The sequence below is a fragment of the Symphalangus syndactylus genome, chromosome 1 (genome assembly GCF_028878055.3).
Source record: "Symphalangus syndactylus isolate Jambi chromosome 1, NHGRI_mSymSyn1-v2.1_pri, whole genome shotgun sequence".
Classification (NCBI taxonomy): domain Eukaryota; kingdom Metazoa; phylum Chordata; class Mammalia; order Primates; family Hylobatidae; genus Symphalangus; species Symphalangus syndactylus.
The window spans coordinates 53,745,001-53,770,930 of NC_072423.2; the positions used below are offsets into that span (position 1 = coordinate 53,745,001).

The window sequence follows — 25,930 nt, forward strand, 5'->3', positions numbered from 1 at the left end:
AGTGATGCCATGGCCCACCTGTCAGCCGTCTTTCAGGCCGGGCATTTCCTGAATGCTGGTAAACATAGATAGATTACATTGAAACAATGTGGGTTGCCTTCTTACAGCATATCAAATAGAGAGTTGCCCTATACATCAAGGATTAAATTTAAAGAAATAGGCCTGAAGGATTTTTCCCCTATAATATTTAATAAATTTGTTCTTGAATATGCAATAAGACATTAAAATTCAAGGCAATGTTGATCTTACCCCCACCTCTTAAGCCCTGTAAGACATTGAGATTAGTAGTATTCTTTCTGATTTTGCTCCTAATCCAGTGGAACCATATAGGAAGATTCTGTGTACTATCCATGGAGCAAATATGTAACAGATTGTTCTGTACAACATGTCACAAACCACATAACAAAAACCTCAACTACAGGCATCAGGTTTCTAATAGCACCAATACCTGACCTAAGAGACCAGTCGCACTGAAAACTTCTGTTTCAAAGGATGAAACTTGTGAGGTATAATCAGGCCCATTCCAATGAAAGGTCAGGAGATATGAGAAAGGAAAGGAGAAAGAAGTCAGTCAGGAAGCATCAGAGAGGAATTCTTTTACACCCTCAGGGCTATCACAACAAAATTCAGAAAGCTGAAGAGCAAACTTTAAATATCACTGGTAGAAAGCATAATTATAGAAAGAAGTTGCTTCCCTACTCTGAACAGAAGAGCTGTGACATCAAATGCTTGCTAGGGATCATAATTTAATCATTACAATAGAAAGAGTTGTTTAAGAGTGACTGACTGGCATTGGGAAACAAAAGATGGAGGGCAAGGGTAACTTCAGAGCTGCAATTCTCCCACACCACAAGAGCATTTAACAGTATCTCAACCTGGTCCCCCCTGGAGCCTCTTCTTGAGCTTCTATATTCTTAGTCACTCACTGTCGTCTGTATTCCACCATTATTCAATAGCGATCCACAGCAAAACTGAAATGGGCATTTCCTTAAATTTGGGCTTTTAAACTAATTACTGTGGGTTCTTTCTGCCTGCCACTGCCTACAACAGATGAGCTCTCCTTTAACTGTATTTTTATAGCTGAAATGATCTCTGTGGCTGATTTACTTCTGCACAAATCTATGGCAGACAAAAATTTAGAGAAGTGTCTCTTTTCTTACCCTGCTTTACACTACATTGGTGGTGTGCATTATACAAAACATTTTGGCATTTTGGCAGAAAGGTAACAACATGTAAAATGAGGAGGGAGGAAATACTCTACAAAAATCATTGTTCTGTGTTACATACAGTATTAGATAATTTTTGGTGTTTCATGTCCTTTTTGAAGAAATTAAATGAGATAAGTAACATAGGTGCTATGACACAGCATTTATAGAACATACATAATTTTGGAGGGACTCTTAGATAAGATTATGTATCTACATGTGACCTACAAAAATTAATACTCTATAGTGTCTTAGTCTGTTTTGTGCTGCTCTAAAGGAATACCTGAGGCTGGGTCATTGATAAATAAGAGGTTTATTTGCCTCATGGCTCTGCAGGCTGTACAAGAAGCATGATGCTCGCATCTGCTTAGCTTCTGGTAAAAGCCTTAGGCTTCCACTTATGGTGGAAGGTGAAGGGGAGCTTGCATGTGCAGAGATCACATGGCAACAGAGGGAGCAAGAGAAAAGCAGGAAAGCACCAGGCTCTTTTTAACAACCAGCTTTCATGGGAACTAACAGTGTAAGAACTCATACATGCCACAGTGAGGGCTTTAATCTATTCATGAGGAATCCAATCTCATGACCCAAACACTTCCCATTAGGCCCCACCTACAACATTAGGGACAAATTTCAACATGAGATTTAAGGGCCACACATCCAAACTAAAGCAGTAAGAAAACATTATTTAAAACAGGTTAAAACTTAGGCAGAAGGAAAATATAGTAAGGAATCAAGTAAGCCAAGAAGGGAAGTTGGTACAAAATACATTCATGAAGCCTTCTATATTTGCAAGTAATGACTGCAAGTTAGGCTCTGAGCTTTCTAATAGCCAACATAAAGAAACAACTCTTGCAATAGTTTGGTCACTCTGTGTTAGTAATCCTGGGCATAAGTGTATACAGAAATGTAGAACATTTTATTTTATTTAACATTCAACTATAATTTTTATGTTCAGCTCTCTATACTCAATATTGGCCATACTCTGTCTCTGGCAGAAATGGAAGAGCTTGAACATTCATTGCAGGAAAGAATGAATATATATCTTGTGTCAAAATTTGACTGATAATAATAAAATAATAAACTCCAAATTTCTCCTTGAAATCCTTTAGCAGAAATAACTGCTATAGCCACATAGAAGATCTTTGACTGTCACCCATCTGTGATTATATAACTAACCGTAGATCCCATCCAGGCCTTTGCAGAAGACTGTCTCTTTTGATTTACTAAATATGGTCATTTGTTTGTTTCTATGCGTTGTTATGTGATGAATCCAGAATGATCCTATTGGTATTCAGCACCAAGCAGCTGCTGAAATTTCCCAAATCTTGTTATTCCAGTTATAACTTTTAATGTATTTTATTATATGTGATAATACCTATTGGGCAGATTTTTATTTTAAGGTTTTTCTCTTCCTAAGAATAAGATTATGAGGTATAAAGAATGAAATACCATTTATAGTCTGTATGTATGTGTTTATCTCCTAGAGTCATAAATTCATAATCTCATTCACGTGTAAATACATACGGTTAAGATGTGAGTAAAAGCTTGGAAGAAGGTTGAATTCAGGTCAGTGATAATGAGAAAAGAAGAAAAAAATGTATTGTTTAAGGCATTTAGGGTATTATTTTGTTTCTAATTCTTCATCAAAATCACAAAGCGGTTTCTGAATATGAATGTAATTGTACATGCCTCTTTATCTGTAATAATTTAATTTTGGCATTTTGAATTGAACTACCCATTAAAATATTATCTTTGTTTCTGAAACAAGTCATATAAGGACATTGGCATACTTCTTAAGAAATCTGTTCTGAGCCAGAAAAGTGTACTTCGATTTAACAAGGCATTCACAAGTCCATTGCTGTATTCCAAAACAATTCTACTGTGTTGCATTCACACAACTAGCCTATAAATGTACCAATTTAGTTCTGACACATCAAGCATAAATTTGAGTTTGAAAGTCTCACTTGGCTGGATTTTACAGGTGTCCATATTGTTCTGACTATGATAAGAGGTGATATTTGGGCCATTGTGGATAATGCTTGTGCTGTGTCTAGAAAGTGTTCACAGTTTCCTTTTGTTCTATTTCAATTTTCGTATCTAGATCATCTTCTTTCACCCATTAACACATTAATTGTAGCAGCACAGGCTACATAGTCCTGTAGATATAGACTGGGTGTTTGCCGGATACATTATTTCACCCAAGATCTGCAGATTCTGCCCAACCAACATGGCATGGCATTAGAACTGGATTAGTGGTGACTTTTAGAGCTTATGAGAGCCTGTGAGAAAACTCAAACAAGAAAGCCGAGTAGCACATACATCATCAACAATCCTCTTCTCTGATTTGGATGGCAACTTCAGGAAGAAAACTTGGGGAATATGCAAAAGAAAACGGCCTATTCAGACAGATCAGCCAAGTGAGCCCTGGTGATTGCGGGAGTGACAGGGATCACATGCAGATTGACCTCATGTCCAGGTGAGTTACACTGGTATTTTTAGAGTTTTCATCAGGGGAAAAAAAAGGAGCAGGAAGGTGACCATATAATTTATTCTCAAGACTGGAACAATTGTGATTATAAGAGGGGATGATACTAATAATTACACTAAGAAAATCAGCATAAACCAGGACTGTCCTAGCCTGGAAAACCTGGACCTCATGATTCCCCCGGATAGCACTAACTCAATTACTTCCTTTCAAAGGTTCGTATCTTAATATAGAAAGCCTGACAAATAAATGCATAATCTGTAGAAATCGGTAAACCATGAGAAAGGTAAGTTCAAGAGTACATTAGGGAAGAGAGTGGGTCCGTGTGATTAATAATATTTGGGGAAATAGTTTGTTGCCTATCACTGAAGTATAAATTGATTAGAATGGGAAACTCTTATCAGCTCAAATGAGGATAGCCTGGGAATTAAATAATGTGTGGGTAGGAAATGTTTTTACGTGCTCCTCTCAGGATATATGTAGTATTAACTCTTTCTGGCCACTAGGGGACCACTTAGTACTTTGCACTAGGGGACCACTTAGTACTTTGCACATGGCATTCGACTGCTTACATCATTTTACACATATACTAAAGACAACAGGAGGCTAATAGCATCACGGGCCTGTGACATCTCTTGCCTATACCGCACACTCCTATAATTGATTATATGATATTCTTGTCTAGTTCCTTTAACTAAGTTAGTTTGGTCATTTATAACTCAAGGACTCCTTAGATATGTGTTGAATCTTTGGTGCACCTTGTCAAGTGCCTGGGGAAAAGCTGCACATTCAGTGAGAATGTGACCAATGTTTTTCATTTTTAAAAAAATTGAATAACAATTCTTCCTAGAAACTTCACTGGCCCTGCACTAAATGTTGAACTCTCATCTCCGGTAATAATTTGAGCCCTGGCGAGAACAACAACAATAAAAATAGGTAAAAATTATCACATGCCTACTAGGTACCAGGTACTATGTATTTATTTACGTGTGTGTGTGTGTGTAGTGTCTAATCCTATAATTTCTTCCAACAAAACTGTTTTCCTCATATTAGAGATGAAAAACTTGAGACTTAGATTGAATTACTAATAAATTCATATTGATGGGGCAAAGGTAAAATTGGATGAGGGGATTGAATTTGAATTGCCAACTAATTCATATACGTGAGGGCAGAGATGAAGCTTGAATCATTGTCCAAAGTCCATATACTTTTTCGTGTTCCATAAGCGCTAAGGAGAAAAGCCAAATGATTACCTGGTTCTTATCATGACATCTGTGATCTTCCAAGCAGGGACTTGCCATTCCACAAACAGAAAATCTTGCACTGGTACACTTGTGTTTTGCTGTGGATGTATACTCAGCACAGAAAACCCTACCCCAAGCTCTCTGCCACCTAAACATCCATTCATCCTCTAAGGTCAGTTTCTGCATGGAGAATTCAGCATCCTCAATAATTTCTATTAGTGCTCACGAGCAGGCATTTTCTGATGTGGACACCAAATATTTTATCCTATTATTTTATTTTTATTATCATTTTATGTGGTTCTTATAGAAAATTATATATATATATATATAGCCACATCCATTGCTGCCACATGCCAATCACTAAAACATCCTACACAGAAATTCTGGAGCAAGTACATCCACTATCCTCAAGTATTACCACTATCATCCTACTTTTCACACCATATTATTGTTTTTACAAAATTTAATCTGAGTGCTGTGACAGAACAAAGCCATATCTTATTCACCTCTGAATTCCTAATCCTGAACATACTTACTGGCACATGTTGATTAAGAAATAGAGAAAAAAGTGCCATCCAGATATCATCTGAGAGTCAATTCCATTTCCAGTGGAAAATCCGATGTGTTCCCAACATTGCTGGGAGGGCTCTAGATGCAGTACCTTCTTGGAAATACTTGCCTGTAACAAATTCTTCTCTGCCCTGCGTTGAGCAGCTGCTCCTTTATCTCTGCTCTGAGACTGACCCAAATCGTTTTTCCAGAGAGAAGTTTTATGACACACAGCAACACAAACACAAACAGTGAACACTGAATATTTGACATCTCCGGGCAGAAAAATCCATCTGCAATGGTGCCATGTTTCCCTGTCATCACTTTTCTCACTTATTCTCTGTTCATTTTTAATGTAACACAGCTGATCTATTCCTTTTGTTTTCTTCCCTCCTTCTAAGGTATCACCTTCCATTCCAAGGAGCTTCTAGAATTATTTTTTAATGTATATTCTTTGTTAATTCTTAAGATATTTTTTAATTTTTAATTAAAAATATAATTTTTAATCTCATAATAGAAGCAAGAAAAGAAGGAAGGGAGGAAGGGAGAGAGGAGGAAAGGTATGGAAGCCACTCAAAACTATCAGCCTCTTACTAAATCATATCAATTTCTGGGGCATTCTCTCTCTCTCTCTCTCTCTCTCTCTGTCTCTCCTCTGTCTCTCTCTCTCAAGAGTTTTAATGACATAATTAACATAAAATAAGCAGCGCATATTTAAAGTGCACAATTGGATGTTTTGACATCTATATACACTTGTGAAACTATCATCACAATCAACACGAGTATATCCATCACACCAACATGTCCCTCAGTTCCTTTATAAACTCATCCAACCTTCTCCATCCTCTACTCCCTACCCTGCACCAAAAAATCACTCATCTGTTTTCTGTCACTATAGATTAGTTGGAATTTCCTATGTTATATAAATGAGATCATATAGTATTTACTCGTTTTTGTCTAGCTCTTTTGTCAACATAATTATTTTCAATTCCATTTTAGGGATATACCAAAATGCATTTATTTATCCGTCTGCTCATGAACATTTGGGTCGTTTCTATTTGGTGCTATTATAAATAAGACTGCCATGAACATTTTTGTACAATTATTGGAACGTTTTCATTTATTTTGGGTAAATACCTAAAAGTGGAATGTCTGTATCATATGGTAGGTATGTGTTTAGCTTTTCACAGAACCACCAAACTGTTTTCCTATCGGCTGTACCGTTTTACATGTCCTCCAGCAGTGTATGAGAGTTCAACTCTCTTTACATCCTTGTCTACATGAAGTATGATCAGACTTTGAAATTTTAAACATTCAAATGGATGTGTAATTGTACTTTGTGTTACTTTTAACCCGCAGTTCTTCAATGAATAATGTTGTTGAACATCTCTTTCTATGTTTATATAACATCCACATGTCTTCTTTGGTGAATTGTCTGTCCAGATCTTTGGCCTTTTTTTTTTTTTGAGACGGAGTCTCACTCTGTCGCCCAGGCTGAAGTGCAATGGCACGGTCTCTGCTCACTGCAAGCTCCGCCTCCAGGGTTCACGCCATTCTCCTGCCTCAGCCTCCCGAGTAGCTGGGACTACAGGCTCCCGCCACCACACCCAGCTAATTTTTTGTATTTTTAGTAGAGACAGGGTTTCACCGTGTTAGCCAGGATGGTCTCTATCTCCTGACCTCGTGATCCTCCTGCCTCGGCCTCCCATAGTGCTGGGATTACAGGCTTGAGCTCTTTGGCCTATTTTTATTGAAGTGTTTGTTGTCTTATTATTGCATTTTTACAGTTCTTTATTTTTCTAAATAAAAGGAAATATATATATTACAGAGAAAATTTTTGAATTAATTCTCCCAGTCTGTGGCTGGTTGTTTCATTTACTTAACAGTATATTTTGAAGGGTAGAAATTTTTAATGTTAGTGAAGTGCAAATTATCAATTTGTTCTTTTTTTTTTTTTTTTTTTTGAGATGGAGTCTCGCCCTGTCACCCAGGCTGGAGTGAAGTGGCGCGATCTCGGCTCACTGCAAGCTCCGCCTCCTGGGTTCACGCCATTCTGCCTCAGCCTCCCCAGCAGCTGAGACTACAGGTGCCCGCCACCACGCCCGGCTAATTTTTTGTATTTTTAGTAGAGATGGGGTTTCACTGTGTTAGCCAGGATGGTCTCGATCTCCTGACCTTGTGATCCGCCCACCTCGGCCTCCCAAAGTGCTGGGATTACAGGCGTGAGCCACCATGCCTGGCCCTCAATTTGTTCTTTTATAGAACGAATCTGTCATATCGAAGAAGGCTTTTTTTAATCATATCTTGGGAGTCTTTGGTCATATCTAAGAAGTCTTCACCTAATCCAAGTCACAAAAATGTTCTTTTTTGTTTTCTTCTAGAGGTTTTACAATCTTAAGTTTTTACATTCAGTTATATCATTCATTTGAGTTATTTTTATACATGGTGATAGGTATGGATCGAAGTTATTTTAATATATGAACATTCAAATTTTTTGGCACTAGTTATTAAGAATATATTTTCTTTATCGAATTGCCTTAACACATTTGTTAAAATTCAGTTGTCTATAGACTCTGTCATCTGTTCCATTGTTTTATTGTCTATGTGATGCTAATAGCATATTGTCTTAGTTGTTGTACTTTTACAAGTCTTCAAATCAGAAAGTGTTAGCCTATCAACTTTGATCTTTTTCAGAGTTATTCTGGCTACTCTGAGACTTTTGCATTTCCATATAAATATTGAAATCAGCTTGTCAATTTCTATCAGAAAAAAAATCCCTGCTAGGATTTTGATTTGGAACGCATTGAATCTATACATCAATTTTGGGAAGATTAATATCTAAACAATATTGTCTTTTGACATGCAAAAACAATACATCTTTCCATTTGGTTAGATTTTCTTAAATTTTTCCCAGGAATGTTTTATAGTTTTTGGTGCACAGATCTTTCACGCATTTTGTCAAATTTATCCTTAAGTATTTTATGCTTTTTGTACCATAACATATGTGATATTTAAAATTTTTAATTTGCAATAGCACATTATTAGTATATATAAATGCTTTTGTATTTATACCCTGAAAAATTCACTTAATATTTGGATTTTGTATAAGTTGCATATAATTATTTACATAAATAATCATGTAGAAATGCAAATTAATAGTTTTACTTATTTCTTTCCAACTTGGATGACTCTCCTTTCTTTGATTTATTACACAGGCTTGAGTATTTCATGCAATGTTGAACATAGTGGTAAGAGTGAATATCCTTATCTTCTTCCTAGTTTTAGGAGGAAAGCATTTAATCTTTCACCATAAGTATGAAGTTAGCTACAGGTTCTCCATAGATGCTTTTCTCAGAATGAGTAAGCTCCTTTCTAATTCTGGTTTGATTGGAGTAATTTTTCCTTTGTCAGGAATAGATGTTGGACTTTATCAAATGCTTTTTCTGAATCCAGTGAGATGATCACAAGGATTTTCTTTTTTGGATTTTCAAACGTTAAACCAACTTTGCATTTCTGGGATCAATGCTATCTGGTCATGATATATTATCATATATATATGTGTGTGTGTGTATACCCAGAGAGAGAGAGAGCTGGATTTGACTGTCTAAAATGTGTCTATGCTCATGAAGACTGTTGGTCTATAGTTTTCTTTTCTTGAAATGTCATCTAGAATGTGGTATCAGATTAATTCTGGCCTTATAAAATGAATTGGGAAGTAATTCTTCCACTTTGGAGGAAAAAATACACAGAGAGAGAGAGAGAGAATTCTCATTATGAGAATTGAATAAATTCAATTTTTCGTATTTTAAAACCACTATTTTACATCTTCTTTTTGTTTCACAGGTTTCTCATGCGATATGCCCTTCAGAACCTTGACTAGTATTATGCTCCTCATTTTGAGATGTGACAAATGTTTTATTTCCTCATTAAAATGATATTATGAGAAGACACCCTAGTAGTTTTCTTATCACTGCATTGAACAGCAGAACCTTCACATCCCTTAATTTTGCCACTTAACTTTTATTAATGCAGCCGAAGATTGCTTTAATACAAACTAAATGCTTCTTCACCATTACTGCCATAAAGCAATGATATTGTGTTACAACCAAAACCAAAGGGAACCCCAAATGAAAGGACTCTGTCCTTTTATCCCTGAGAGTAAACCTTACTCTGCTCTTACTCAAATAAGTGAGTACTCCTCTTCTTAAACAGACACAAGGGAAGATCTAAGGAGTGAAAACATCTTAGTCCTTTGCTGGTGACTACAGCAAAAACAAACAAGAAAACAAAAATCTATGAGTACCACGAAAACTTTTTGTTGGAAGGTGCTTTACACGTGCCTAAGAAGCCAAGTTAGTGGCCAAACAGGAGATCTAGGAATTATGAAAAAATGAGTGGCTAGAGACCAAAGGACAACTACAGTTATTGACACCAACAGAACTTTTCTCTTCTGTTTCTATAAATCTTTTGATTCAAGACGATAAGATTTGTTACTTGTACTTTGGCCTAAGTGAATAAAAAAAAAAAGAAGGACTTGATATGAAAAGAAGCTCTTATCAGTGTCCCAATAGTATCAGACACACCTTGAGATGACTGATAGTACTGATACTACCTGTCTCCCAACTGCAGTTCTTTGTCCCAATATGATATGGAGCAACTTAGATGAGGACTTCATGGGTTAGATTTGTTTAAAGTATGTTGACTTTTTGGTAGAAAATGAGTTCTTGTGAAATTTAGCAGGATGATTGATAAATAGTAGGTAATGTATAAATATTTACAACATAAATGAGTAAGTAATTAAGTAAATGCTCACACAGTTCAATAGCAAAATACCAAATAATCCAATTAAAAATAGTCAAAGGACCTGATGAGACATTTTTTTCCGAAGACGTACGAATAAACAACAGGTGTATGAAAAGGTGCTCAACACTACTAATCACAAGAGAAGTGCAAATTAAAACCACAATGTGTTATCACCTCACACCTGTTAGGATGGCTATTACTAAAAAGACAAGAGATAACAAGTATTAGTGATGATGCAGAGAAAAGGGAACCTTTGGACACTATCGGTGATAAAGTAGATTGTAACAGCCATCATGGAAAAATGTATGGAGGTTTCTCAAAAAATTGAAAACAGAACTACCACATGCCAGCAATCCTACTTCTGGAGACATATCAAAACACAATGAAATTAGTATCTCAAAGAGATATCTGCATGCCCATGTTCATTGCAGTATTATTCACAATAGCCAAGATATGAAATCAACTGAAGTATACATCAATGGATGAATGGATAAAGACAATGTGAAATATGGATGTAGATATATAATGGAATGCTATTCAGCCATAAGAAAGAAGATAATCCTGCCATTTGCAACAATATGGATGAACCCAAAGGACATAATGCAAAGTGAAATAACCCAGACACAGGAAGATAAATACTGTGTGACCTCACTTATGTGTAGAATCTAAAAAAGTTGAATTCATAGAAACAGAGAGTAGAATGATGGTTGCCAGGGGCTGAGGGGTGGGAGAAATGGGGAGATGTTGGTCAAAGGGTACAAACTGTCAGTTATAAGTTGAGCAAGTTCTGGGAATCTAACGTATAGCATAGGTGATGATGGATGTGTTAATTAATTTGATTGTAATAATCATTACACGATTCTTACATATTTCAAATCATCACATTGTATACCTTGAATATATACAATGTTTGTCAACAAATTTTGAAGGTGAAAAAATAAAATTGAAGATAAAATATTTTTTAAAGTAAATAACTAAAAAACCAAAAACATAAGAGAACAAATGAATGAATGCTGTAATCATCCAAGATACGGGGACAAACGGGACCTAATTATCAAATTAGAATAATTCAAGAAAGGTTTATGTACAAAGCACTGAATGCAAAGTCATGAGTAGGCTGTAGAGGAGCCATAAGGAATAGTGCAGAAATCCTGTGCTAATAGGAGTAGAGCTATTGCCACTCCTATACCTAAAGGATGAAGGAGGAAGAAGTATGAGGGTCCATTGATGTAATCTGTACAGGTCAGCTCCCAAGGCAGGGAGCAGGCAACAGAATGGTAGAGGGTAGATCTGGAGGAATAAGCAGAGAATATTCAGTGCAATCTGCTATGAGCCAGGTCCCAAAGCAATGAGCTCTGGAAAAGGAATAGTTGCCAAAGGAGCAGGCTCAGTTTCAAGCCATAGAAGGAGAATCTAAATAATTTGGTATAATAGGTAGGAAAAAAGATGTTTCTCAAATGGTGTTTTCTGGAGCACAAGCACATGAAAATGTTAATAGTATGACCCCCAAAAAAGTATCTACTCTCGTTTACCAAAGACTGATTTTTGAGTGGGTCAACAGGAGGGATTTGATAACATTCCTTTGAAGACAACAAGGAGGTGGCATTGACCAATGAAAAGAATTTGTAAAGAGGACCTGCGTTGGTGTACTATTGACTGGTCATTTTTAAACTACGAACAAAACAAATTCTTCTAAAAACCTAACTTCTTAAGTCAATGCCAAAATGAGAATTTTGAACTAAAAAACAACAGGACATGAGCATCTACTGTACTAGTATCCAAAATCGAATAGTCCCCTCCGGGCAAATTTACTATTATGATCTCATAGCAGACAGGCCGTGGCCTCTAATCTCTCAGCTCATGCCTTTTTTCTTTTGCTCATGTTAGTCTGGTGATAAATGATGTAGAATTTCTCAGAGAGAGAGAAAATTATGCCCAATATAAAAAGTGGTTGAAAAAAGCTGATTACAGAGTCATTAGCCCCTGTGGGCTCATTTTATTGCTATAAAGTCATCATTCAAGTAGACATATATTTAGCTTCTGTGGCCTTCATTTGTGGTAAGCAAAATAACCTCAGACAAAAAAAAAAGGGAGCCTAAGTTCAAACTTCCTATTTTTAGTGATGTGACAGCCAATTTACTAAATTAGAAAAGCCCAGAGCAGAAGCAGAGAAATGACATCAGCTTGTGTTGCTTGTGTGTGCTGTGTGCTGCTGAGAGCATCTCTGAGGACAGGCTTAATCCTAGGTCACATATTCTATGAGAGGCACTTAAAATCCAACACATGACCAGCAGGTACCAAGGACAGTGAGAAACTTACACATCTTGATATATGAGAAGTAGCTGAAGAGACGAGACATAGCCTGGTAAACAGAGGCCTATATGAAACAAACAGTCTTTTTTATTCCATTTAAGGGCTGGATATGGGAGGTAGATTTATTATCCAGCTAGATCCAGTAATATATAGACAAACACTTTCAACTGGCAATGAAACATTTATTCATCCATTTATTCATCCATTCAATAAATATTTATTGAGCAACTATAATTTGTCGTTTATTGCGCTAGGTTCTCAAAGTTAAAGGAGAATTAATTAGCAAACACTGTGATTTTCAAAAATCATGAGCTCCTTATCACCAGTGGGTTTGTAGCAGATGCTGGATGACTATCTGTGAGTGGTATTATAGAAGGGAGAACTTCCATCTCCCTTCGAATCACACTCTCTGATTTTTTTTTTTTTTTTGAGGCGGAGTCTCGCTCTGTCACCCAAGCTGGAGTGCAGTGGCAAGATCTCGACTCACTGCAAGCTCCGCCTCCCGGGTTCACGCCATTCTCCTGCCTCAACCTCCTGAGTAGCTGGAACTACAGGCACCCGCCACCACGCTCGGCTAATTTTTTTTTTTTTCTTTTTCTTTTTCTTTTTTTTTTTTTTTTGTATTTTTAGTAGAGATGGGGTTTCACCATGTTAGCCAGGATGGTCTCGATCTCCTGTCCTTGTGATCCGCCTGCCTCTCTGATTTTAATGTGCACAAGAATCACCAGAAGCTTGTGCAATTGTACATCCTAATGCAGTAGGTCTGGGCTGAAGCCTGAGATTTTGCATTGCCAAGTTTTCAGGTGATTCAAATTCTGCTGCTCCATGGGCCACACTTTGATTCGTGAGACACAGATCACTGCCTCTCCAGTATTCTATGATTTTAGTGGGAATTCTGTGTCATCTCAGACGCATTCTCTTGCCTTTCAGATAAAGAAACAAAATTAGAAGACATTTTCTTGTCATGTATCCATCAGTAAAAGGGATGGAGCGTGCAGCTGGCTTGGAGTCCAGCTCTGCAACCCACCTTGCTACTGCAGTCAGATTAAATACATTCAGAATATAAAAGTGCAAACCATGGGAAAAGGATGTGCAGTAGTGCCTCTTATCCATAGTTTCACCTTCATCTGTTACCGTAACCCGCAGTCAACTGCAGTCCAAATATGTTGAATGAAAAAGTCCAGAAACAAACAATTCCTATTTAAATCATATTTAAATTTAAAAACAATTCATTTTAAATTGTGTACCATTCTGAGCAACGTGATGAAATCTCTCACACCGTCCCACACAGGACATGAAGCATCCCTTTGTCCAGCATATCCATGCTTTCTATGTTACCCACCTATAAGTCACTTAGCAGCTGTCTTGGTTAACAGACCTACAGATCAAAGAAGAAAAGTGAGTACAGAACAATAAAATATTTTGAGAGCGAGGAGACCACAATCATATAACTTTTATGATGGTAGATTGTAATCGTTATATTATTGATGTTAATCTCTTCTTGTGTCTAATTTATGAATTAAACTTTACCATAGGTATGTATGTATAGGAAAAAAACATAGTATATATAGGGTTCTGTACTATCTGCACTTTCAGACATCTGCTGGGTGTCTTTGCAAGTATCTCCCTTGGATAAGGGAAGACTACTCTACCAGTGTCTGGTCCACTCTCCAAGTCTGAGTTCCTAGCTCCCCTCCTTGGGCTTACCTCAGACCTAATCTCATCTTCTATCAGCCCTTTGTGTACTGCTCACTATCCAGTACTGACTTTGTTTTGTTTGCCCCACAAATGTGACATTTGGTGCTTTTTTTCCAAGTTCAACCTTAGAGTATTACAGCAATGACCTTAGTGCCTGCCCTATTAACTGTCCCACTGTGAAGACTCAGGTCTCTCAGTAAACATCTTTACCCTTCAGTTCAGAGTCAATCTCCCTGAAACTGTTTTCTGCCACAAGGGTCATCCTGTCTTGTGTGGGGATTAGGCAAATAGAGGGTGTTGCAATAAATTTGTCATCTCAGGGAACCCAGAATACTCTCAGGTTTCCAGAAATTATTAGAAAGGCAGAGTTCATCCAGGATAATTTCTAGATACTGTCTATCTTCCTTCTTTAAGTAAAAGCTAAAGGAGAATGTTGATAGAACTGATATTAGAGATTCATCTGCTAATAATAGTTGCCATCTCCAGAAAAACTGGGATTCTTCCTCAGAAGGTAAACTAAACGTTTACAAGTATAGAGACGTATTCTATTTTACAGACAAAAGTTCCAAATCTTCTCTATCAAAAATTCATTCTTAGGTGTTTCTGTACAGTTTTGATAAATTTGACTACTAATTAAGTAAACTGAAAAAAAGACAGCAGGAAGACATATAATCATTGGAAGAGACGGGAGAGGTTTGAGTAAGAATAAGCAAATTCTTGACCCATTTTAAACAATATCCCTCAATTTTTGCAAAACATATTTAAGTTTAGCCACAAAGAGAGGTGAGCTGTTCCATCTCATATTTATGTTCACCATCTATAAACTCCAATAGAGTTTCTATTGGAAATTGCCCCCACTAATAACTTGATGAATTCTATTAATTCTATTAATTTGCCACGTATTAGACTTCCTTCCCAGAAAAATTACAAGCTTCTTACAGGCAGGAAATATGTTTTTTCTTTTGCATTCTCTTCAGTGCTGTGTACCTACTAGGGACTTAAAGAATGTTTGTTGTTTGATTATTGAAGTTAATATAAACATTTTGCCGACAAAAATAGTATTATACCTGTTTTCTATTTGGTAAGGAGTGAATCTGTTGCAACTGGTGCTAAGGAGGCAGGGAAACTGTAAACATGGCAGAGATCTCTTGGACTGCTGTTTTGAATTCTAGAAAGAAGGGCAGGGCACACATTCTCAGGGGTAGATGTGTCAACCCCCTGCCATTAGAGGGAGTAAGAGCAGAAGGAAACTGAGCCGGCCTTTACTGTCTCTCATTTCACCACATTGCCCCTGGTGGCCCACTGCTTCAGAACTACCATGATCTCTATCTGTAACCAAGAACAAAAGGATGTGAGGACACCTTGTTGCTAAGATATTCAGCCAAAAAGACAGGTGTGTGTTGCATGGACCATGTTTGTGTGGTGATAATTTGAAATACTTCATAATGAGCAGCCATATGACTTCCTTTTTCTCTTTCCAAATATAAAGTTGTGCCACTCTCTTTCCCATATTCCTTTTCTCTGGCTCCTCAGACATCACTAAGAGGTCTCTGCCTCTGTCTGGGTCCTGGGCTAATTTTATGTTTCACCTTGGCTGGGCCCTGGTGCTCAGATATTTGGTCTAATGTCACCTGGTGTTTCTGTAAGAGTGTTTTTGGGTAAGACTTACATTTAAATCAGTGACCTTTGAGTAAAGCAGATTTATCTCCATTTTGTACGTGGGCCTCATCCAATCAGATGAAAGTCTGAAGAGACCAAAGGCTGGCCTTCCCAGAGCAAGAGAGAATTCTCCAGCAATTGGCCCTGAGACTTGAACTGCAACATCAGGTCTTGCCTGGATCTCCAGCCTGTAAGCCTACCATGGAGATTTAGGACTTGTTAGCCTCCATAATCACATGAGCCAATTCCTTAAAATAAATTCTCTTTATATGTATATACACATCCTGTTGGTTCTGTTTCTCTGGAGAACCCTGGTGAATGCAGCTTCTTCCACTGTGATATTTGGAGGTTGATTCTTTCTCACATGGCCACAACAGTCACAAAACATTAAAAGAAAAACCATCCAATGGAGAAGACTGACATAAAAATTGCCTGTCCCCAGTTTCTGAAAAGACTTAAGCACAGTGCCAACGAAGGAAGCAGCTAAAAAACTGGAGTTTTCTGTTTCTCTGACAGTACACTTCTCAAGCAAGACTCTGTAGTACATAAGTTAAACTTCTGCTTCATCCATCTGCCAGGACATAAAGGCTATTCTGTTAAAGTTGGTGAGAAATGAAAGAGTGAAGAGGAAGACAGTTCAGTTGATAAGAGTGTCATGGAAAATAGCTGAAGCTCTATAAGTAAAGAAGATGGAACCGAAAAAGTGTGCAACAGCAATCAAATGTATCAGATCTTAACTACTACTTGAAAAGAGGCATGACAGAAGCTGCAGCACTGGCATAGGAAAGCTAGAAGTTCATCAATGAATCTCTCTTACAGCATCCTATTCAAGTTTTTTTAACTTGATTTTTGTCCAGCACTAAATAGCAAGATCTGGAAGAGTAGTGTTTGTTCATGTTTACAGGCTGTAAATGCAATCATTTTTCCAGGTGATCAGACTCTCGAAAACCTTTTTTTCTCCCTTCAGGTAAAGATTATGATTGACTATAAAATGTTAGCAATAGAGAAAAGATCAAATTCCAACCACTCCTCTTTTTCAATAAGAAAACTTGAGATTTCCCCTACCAAAATTGAAGTCTCCCCATAGTTTTTTTTTTTAGTAGATCTTAGACTTTTGTCAGCAAGCCTATTCACAGTTTCAGAAACCATGAAATCCTTAGTCTTCCTACTGCTAAACTTTGAATTCATTTGTAGTTCAACACATCTGTTATTTTTCTCCAGGCAGAAAAAAAGAAAACCCACTGAAAACTCTGATTTATACTCCCAAGTGTCCTTAAATTCATCCTAATACCTCTCCTTCCCCACACCCTTTTTTTAAAGTTTGTCTCACAGATAAGCCCAAGGTTACATATTATCCACAGTTTTCAAATCAATATTACCTTATATCACATTGCTGAGCAGTTTAGGGCTTTGCGGCTAGCTACCATGACAATAGATGCACAGCCTGGAACCAGTTTTAGTTAATTAGAGTCAATCAATCCAAACTTTGCTAACTTACTCATGTGAAACAATAGTATAATGAACCAAAGTCGGCAAGATGATTGGGAAACACAAATTATTACACCCTGATAAATTAAATGTGACTATTACAAAACCTTCTTTCTAAATGAATACTCAGGGAGGAAATATATGGGTATTTAATATAATTAAGAATCCAGGGAAAGTAAACTTAAAGCAGCTATTAAAGCTCCTCCTTTTTTTTAAGAAAGAAAAACACCCAGAGCTTGTCGAATGGGAAGATCTTGTGGCAACTTCATGAGTATTCATTTGGGAAAATATCTTCCAGTAGAACCCATGTGATCTGTGGGTGAAACAGAAAGAAAACAGGCCATGCACTCTTGTGGGCTCTGGAACCATAGTGAGATGGGCATGCCAAGCTGGGGAAAGAATAACATGAGAAGAGGTGGATGGGCTTGAGCTCCTGTGTTTGTGTGCATGCAGTGTCTGGAGCATGGGTTTACGTGACTAAGATGTCAACGCTTTTGGTCACGTACAAAATTGAATAAAAGCATTTCCCCTGAATTCTGAAAAATCTGACATGCTCTATCTATTATTGGTATTTGTGGCACACATTCCTAGAGTTCAAGGCCTACTGCAGACTAAGTAAAATAATTAGCCATTTAAAACAAATCCCAAGATTTACTCTCCCATGAGCCAAATTTTGCTGTTGTTTTAGCCCAAGATAACCTATGAATCCTATCAGAACTATTACTTTAAGTTAAAAAACTATGTTGATAGAACACAGTTAAATGGGAGATAAGGAAGCTCTCACAGTGCATATTGATGTGAAGGTATAAGGGGTCCTATTTAGGAAATGAGTGATGGGAAGGGAAAAGGGTTTGGATAAGAAGTGGAGTGGGGTGGAGAAAGGAAGTTTGAAAAAATGCAGAAGGATGAGCTTTAAAACAAGATTCTTATGCCCCAGCTTGGGCTAAGATCAGTTTTCTTATTTGCTCTTGGCAGTGAAACATGTTGCATAAAATAGCTTTGTGAGAGGCAGAGTTGAAAGAGCTCTGATGACCTGTATGGGGGTCCTCTTCCAGCCAGTCCCACTTGGCCCCTTTTTTTTAACTGGGTGCTGAGAGCTATGACCACTGAAGAAGCTACCAACTCAAAATATTTCAACCCCAGGTGCAATTTCAAGAACAGTTTTTGATCATTTACTATACTGACATGTTAACTAGTTATCAGATAATGTGATAACAAGTTATCTTGTTACTTTTATCATAATCAGGTAATCAAGATATACACCAGAGATATTTACAGTGCGGAACATAATATCATATGTTAGATTTCATTTCTTTATGTTGAACTACTATCTAATTTTCTTATAATCTAAGTTATGGCTAACTTACAGCCTTTATATACTCTCAAGTTCATATATTTTATTGTCATTTCCAGGCTTGTAATAAAAGCGATGTAAGGATTGGCCACACATCTATGGTAAGACTTCGTGTCTGTGTCTCCATGGATTGGGTGGGAAACTCCATTTGTTTTATTTTCTTCATTTTTAAAATATAATTACTGCAGTGATAAAGTGGCTCACTCTTCTTTATGCTATAAATGAATAGTCAACATAATTTGAAGCATCTAAAAGACACAGAATAGGAGTTATGTCACTTACAATGTCCTATAATGTCTAATACAGTATATCAGCTACAGAGGTCTTTAATCAATAGCTGTTAGACGATGGATGGATGCATAGATGAATGGACAGATTACAGACAGCTGGGCAGATAAACATATAAATAAATTAAAGGTCAGTATAAGGACACAATGACATATGGCTTATATTTCTTTGCATTTGGAAAACTGCCTTAAATGCTTGATATTTGAGACTTATTTTGGGAAATGACAAAATTTTACATACTAGAAATATATTATTAAAAGATCGTATAATTTTTAATATTCAGAATCACTGGACATATTTATATTCATTCAACTACTAAAAACAGTAAATAAAAGATAACATGATTTTTTCAGTTTCAAAGATACATGGCTAATTGAATCTCACCTTCCACATCTCAGATTCAAATTCCATCATTAGCAGTAAAATAAATTGTAATGAAGGGTTTACTTTTTAGATGTAGTTTATATCTATAACGTAAATCTCATAAAACCAGTTGCTTCTCCCAAAACCACATAACAATCACGAAGTATTTCCTTGGCCATGACACCACCAATTGGTGATGAGAAATTTGCTTGTGCTTTTGACATTTCTGTGTAAAACAACAGCTGCTTCACTCACGTGGAAGCAGCCTTTTCTCCCCCATTGGGGATTCTTATCCCCTGTGGAGGTGGGTGGGCATCCTGCCGGCAATGTTGCATACAAAGAGAGATGCTTAGATACTCCATTGCTGACAGCTAAAATGAACTCATTCTGGGAGAAATCTGTTTTCTAGTGGAAGACGGCCAGACTTGCTTTCCTTCAGAGAATAGAGTATGAGGGATACCATGGCCCTGCTCTCATCCTAGTGAGTCTAACACCCACAATCACATGGGGCTAGCCATGTACACTGTAGAAAGCAAAGGCTAATACTGTAAATGCATCCTAACTACCAGCAGCATGATTCTAGGTCAACAGTGAGCAGATGATTTAAAACAGAAATATATTGTATGAATGTACTGGGTCCTCCTCTTCCTTCCTGTCATCATCACTATCAACATCATCATTATTATTCTTTCATCTGCCCTACACTTTCACCTTCCAAAGTTCCTAAAACTTGAACAGTGTTTGTTTCCTTTTCTTCTGGTTTTCCTTCCTAGTCTCCTATGTATCTTGCTCCACATACTTAGTGAATCTACTCATTCGTATGTTCTTAAAAATTCAACCCCAGGAGAGAAGTGTCACTTAGGCATGTGACATCAAAAGGCTGAGCCTTTGGAAGGTGGCGATCATCTTGATGTGTTCCACTGTAAGTATCTTGGCCCATGTCCTTCTGTCTATGCTCTCACTGTTATAAGAATGCACCTCACGAAGAGCACTCCCTGACTCTTCAATTCCATAACTTCCATGCACAGATTCAGTACAACTCCAAGGCCAGCTCTGCATGTGCTCAGAATGTTCCTTGAGTGTGGGATACAAGTAGCAGTCAGAAGACCTCACTTTATGTACCACACTGTAAATCTGCTAACCTCAGAGACCTGTGGTAAAGATGAAGGTGCTCAATGTGCATGAGGACCTGCTGATGTTGGCTGTTTCACTTAGAAGGAATAAAGTAGAAAGAACTCTTTGAGTCGAGATTTCAAGCCTGCCTTCAGCCACTCGCTAACCATGTGCTATCACGTATCCTCTCTGAAGTTCATTATCAATATGTAAAGTGATAACACCTGACTTAGTGATTCTGTGTATGTATATGTGTGTGTATATATATACCCACAGAGCAACAGAGATGCACATGCATACAGATACATGATTTCCACATACATCTAGCTCTGACGCTTCTCTTACTTTTCCAAATGGATATTTCATTGATTATCCATGTCCAACCATTTAAAAATGACTTTTATACTTTTCTAATGGTTTTTGTATTGTATGATCTCCAGAAAAATGGGAAAAGTCTTGTACTTGCTAGCATTAGTGCAATGTAAAACACACCGTAAATATCATTAAAATGCAGCCAACAATAGACAGGAAAAGGCCAAAATGTGTTATGACAAAAAAAATCAACAAATACATTTTTAGTAACATGTAAAAACAAAGTAAAACTACCTCTATCACTTCTTAGAGAATATCTCATATTTCTCCTTTCTCCCCCTCACTGTCTGTTATGATCCAAAGAAGAAGCTGTGTTAATACTCTAATTTCTAGCAATAGTTCTTGTATTTTTCTCTATAAGCCTATCATTCCTAAATTCCTGTTTCCATGCTAATTTCTATTCTCATTCTTTCAAGTTATGTCCCACTTCCCTGTTGATCCCTCTACTTGGATGTTCCACAGGCATCTCAAACAACACAATTTCAAAAACCAAACTTACTGTTTCCATCCTGAACTATTCTTTCTCAAGTGTTTCTGCTTTAATAACTGGCTCAATAGCCACTCATATGCTCATGACAGAACCCAAGCAATCATCCTTGATATCCATATTTGTTGATTATTCTTTCAAAATATATTACTAATTGACCAATATCCCTCTACTCATCTCCCTCTCAACCACCCCAGTGTGAGCCATCCCTCACTTCTTCACTTTCTCTCTACTCGGACCCTTTCTCTCCTCTGCCATGTTCCCAGAATGATCGTTAGAGAAATCTCCCAAAAACTCAAATTTGAGTATCATTTTCTTTCTTAAAATTATCGGCCGGGTGCGGTGGCTCACACTTGTAATCCCAGCACTTTGGGAGGCCGAGGCGGGCGGATCACAAGGTCAGGAGATCGAGACCACGGTGAAACCCCGTCTCTACTAAAAAATACAAAAAATTAGCCGGGCGTGGTGGCGGGCACCTGTAGTCCCAGCTACTCGGAGAGGCTGAGGCAGGAGAATGGCGTGAACCCGGGACGCGGAGCTTGCAGTGAGCCGAGATTGCCCCACTGCACTCCAGCCTGGGCGAAAGAGCAAGACTCCGTCTCAAAAAAAAAAAAAAAAAAAAAAAAAAAATTATCCCACAATCTCCAATTCCTTTTGCAGTGCTGGATTTGTTATATACAAAGGGATAGATGTGCAGGAGTAGCGTGGCTGTCTGATTGGAAGAAGCTAGCTAGGGGACTTTGCTTAGAGCTGCATTTGTATGGGATACTTGTTGCCCATGGTCTCATCCATTGTCACATCCGTAGCATGGCCTTTCATCCCTTGAAAGAAATGATCCTGCCCAACTTTCCCTTTTTTTTTTTCGCAGAGTCTTGCTCTGTTGCCCAGGCTAGAGTACAGTGGCACAATCTCGGCTCACTGCAACCTCCACCTCCTGGGTTCAAGTGATTCTCCTCCCTCAGCCTCCTTAGTAGCTGGGATTACAGGTGCCCACCACCATGCCTGGCTAATTTTTGTATTTTTAATAGAGACAGGGTTTCACCATGTTGGCCAGGCTGGTTTCAAACTCCTGACCTCAAATGATCCCCCTGCCTCAGCCTCCCAAATTGCTGCCTGCCCAAATTTCTATTCTCAGTTCACGTCATGCTCACCCTCACTCACTGTATTGGAGTCTCACTGCCTGTCCCCATCCTTGCGTTCTTCAAATGGACCAGGCTCATGTGCAAATATGCTGTTTGTCTGCCTGTATCACCTTGCTTTTCATCACACTGTCTCTAAAGGCCCCTGTCCTCACACTACCACCATCTTTCTAGTTTCTGTTTAATTATCACTTCTTCAGTGAAGATATCTCCTCTCCAGGTCAGAATTCCCTCTTGAATGCTATCAAAGTACCTAACTGTTTCAAGCATAGCACTTACCATAATTGTCGTGACACTTCAGAAATCTTTTCTTTGAAGTCCACAGCACTCGCCATCTTCTACAGCCTAGAGAGCAGGAACCAGATCAGCTTAGTTCATCCCTGAACCCTCAATACCTAATATAGGGCTGGGCACATAGCAGATGCAAATGTGTTAAACAAAGAAATTACTAAATCTATTTACAACGCTCTTTTCAAACTCACTCACAGTTTTCAAAAAAGACCAATAATTTTCTTGTGTGTATAGATATTATCTTAATGAGAACAAATGAAACCTTTTGCTTCCAATGTCTAAATTGTTGATTACCTGTTAGACTGAGAAAAGGACCTGTCCCTCAGCTGTAACACAACAGAATTTTGGAATGAAGAAAAAGATGTTTATTTTTAAATTTTTCTCTTCCTTATGGAGGACAAGAATCTTGTAAACCTACTTCTTAGGTGACTCACAGTCAGTTCAGATTTATCAAATTGTTGATATTGTTTTCTTATCTCTTCCTATAAGCTTGATTTTTACTTAAATTCTTTTGTAATTACTTATTTGCTAAACATTTATTAGATACCTATTACATGTTAGGACCTCAGCTGTATGTTGTGAATGGAAAATAATATTTATTGAGGCGCTAATAGTCTAGTAGGATAAACCAATAAATAAGTACATTTATGGGCATACTATAAGACAGTTAAGAGATCTAAGATAATTATATGTATAATGCTGCAGGCACATAACAGAGAATTCATTAATTTTACCTATGAAGATTAGGGAACATCATGAAGAGGGGCGCACCGGGGCTGTTCTTGAGGAAGGTCACCAGATAGACAGTGACTCCTCCAATCATTCAGCAGGAAAGGCAGTGGCATGAGCAGAGGCAGAGAGCCTGTTCTTCACATTTGACCATCGCCCTGTGCGATTCAGGCTCACTAATAAAGAGACCTAGCTCTCTTATAAAACATACATCTCTCTGGTGAACAAGGCTCTCCTGAAATGTAATGTTACTTTCATTTGGTTCTCAAACTAGCGGCTCTGCAGGGAATTCAGACTTAGCAGATCTCACTTTTTTTCTGGACAACTAACAATATGTGCAACTTCCCAGCAGTCAAGAAATATGGGCGATCTCCTCCTGTAGAGATGTACTTTAATGATTCATCAGTGACTGTACTATAACTCATTCATAAAATCCCAAAGCATTAAAAGCTCCATCTTCATTATTACCAGATGTCTTACAGGCGCCTAAGTCAACACTTCCAAATGACTCCCTGCAAGTTTGCAAGACCAAGTGTTCCTTCAAGGACATCCAGGAATACAAATGCTGCAAGGAATCTGCTGAAAGCTGGTTAACAATGCTGTAAAAAATGCCTTTTAGTGTTAAGGACCCTGTGTTTCTCACATTCTGCCAAGTCCATCCTGGAGATAAACATGCTTCCAACTGACTCAGTTTCAAAAGGAAAGAATAAATAAATTTCTTCCAAAGATTATAGAAATTGCAAGAACATCAAAGTTTCTCACTCTCAATAGATAGGCAGACAGGTAGATAGACACAGATTTGATTAGATAGATAGATAAATAAGCAAAAAGGTAGATATCCTTCTGAAAGCTATTTTTTAAAATTACTGAACAAAATGCAGAAAAATTTGCTTTGGGCATCAAAGAAAGTAATTTTTAAAATTAAGATGCCATAGACTGCCAGAATTGAATCCATGAAACCTTTGAGAGCATGGAGCATGATGGGCTCAGGGAAGTTTGCTTCTGTTCTTCAACCTATCACAGAGTACCAGCTGAGACGGGGGTAAGGCTGTCTGTGTCCCAGCTACATACACATCCTGACATCCCTGCCACTGACTTTTCAGTTGACTTTATTCCAAATGTCCCTGAAAAGAGTTCTTCCCTTTTAAAACATTTAAACTCTGTATTTAAAACTGCTACAGATATGCTTCTGTCAAAAATGCTGCTGAAAAAGTGAAGAATAAAAAAGGAAACTCTTTTGAGCCTGCAAGTTTCCTGCAACCTGAGCCAGTAACACATATTTAGCACTGACCGGGTGACTCCTGGCCTTGAATGGATGCCCTGATTCCAAACTGTCCTAAGTGATGTAGCACACTCCTACCTTCCCAAATGCCAATTCCTTCCCTTCTGAAGTCATCACTGCTTCCTGTCTTTAACTGTGGTATGTTATACCTTTAAAGCATTACATTCGCACATATTTTTTCGTCAGCTGTAATCAGTTTTTGAATTCTGTTGTGTTTTATTTTTTTTTATCCAAGTATGGTTCTCATGGTGTAGTAAATGACATTAGGCTTTTGTAAATTCTTGCAGAATATAACAGATCATTGGTTTTATAACACAGTCGCTGCTTTTGCATTCTGATGAGATTATTAGTAGCAGCCTAGAATACAACATCCCTGCATACTGTTAGTTAAAAAAAAATAAAAGTTTACTAAATGGTCTCTTGTCAACTGTATCTGAAAATCATTATAGTTTCTCTGTTTCCTCTACATGAAGGGGCTCTTCAGCAAGCTGGTGGGTTATGTCAACAAGAGGTTACAAAATTATTATCCCAGCTCTGTTTGTTTCAGAGGGGCTTACGCCACGCATTAGCATTCCTATTGTAAACCTCAGGGGCTTAAGGTATTTGTACATCAGGTGTAGAACAATTCCAATGTTCAAACAGAGGATGCTCAAAACCAATCGGCCTAGTAGTAGCTTTCATTGGGAGCAGATTCTGAGGGGGGAAAAAACGCACTGGGGCTTTTCTGATTTGCCATCTCTCTATAGCATAGATAAGCCTTTGGGGTATTCTATGGCCTCCTGTAGAGAGATTTAAAATCTACTCTATTAATAAAATTAAGTGTTTCTCCCTCTTGGACCCACAGTCTACAATGTAAATTAGCTCTGTGTGATATTTACACGTGGGGCAAATAGTCCTCCATACTCTACAGCACTGCAGCAAGCAAAGGAGAAGTGCAGGGCGTGCAAGTGGAAGTGCCTGGCACAGACCAGGGAGCAGAACATTCTCTTCTTTTTTTTTAGGGCTAAAGTGATGACATTTGAAAATTGCCAACTGCATGTGCACCTTACCTTTCTCTCCATACCACTT

The 25,930-nt window shown here is 37.8% G+C and overlaps 1 long non-coding RNA gene across 1 annotated transcript in view; it reads right to left on the reverse strand.

Annotated features, from left to right (window-relative positions):
• LOC129458791 (uncharacterized) overlaps positions 1-25,930 on the reverse strand; it is a 52,333-nt gene that overhangs the window by 19,825 nt on the left and 6,578 nt on the right. The window contains exons 2-3 of the long non-coding RNA XR_008649735.2: positions 22,840-22,905; positions 18,812-19,046 (exon numbers count right to left, since the gene is read on the reverse strand). This is a non-coding gene — a long non-coding RNA (uncharacterized lncRNA). The remainder of the gene's footprint in view (positions 1-18,811; positions 19,047-22,839; positions 22,906-25,930) is intronic.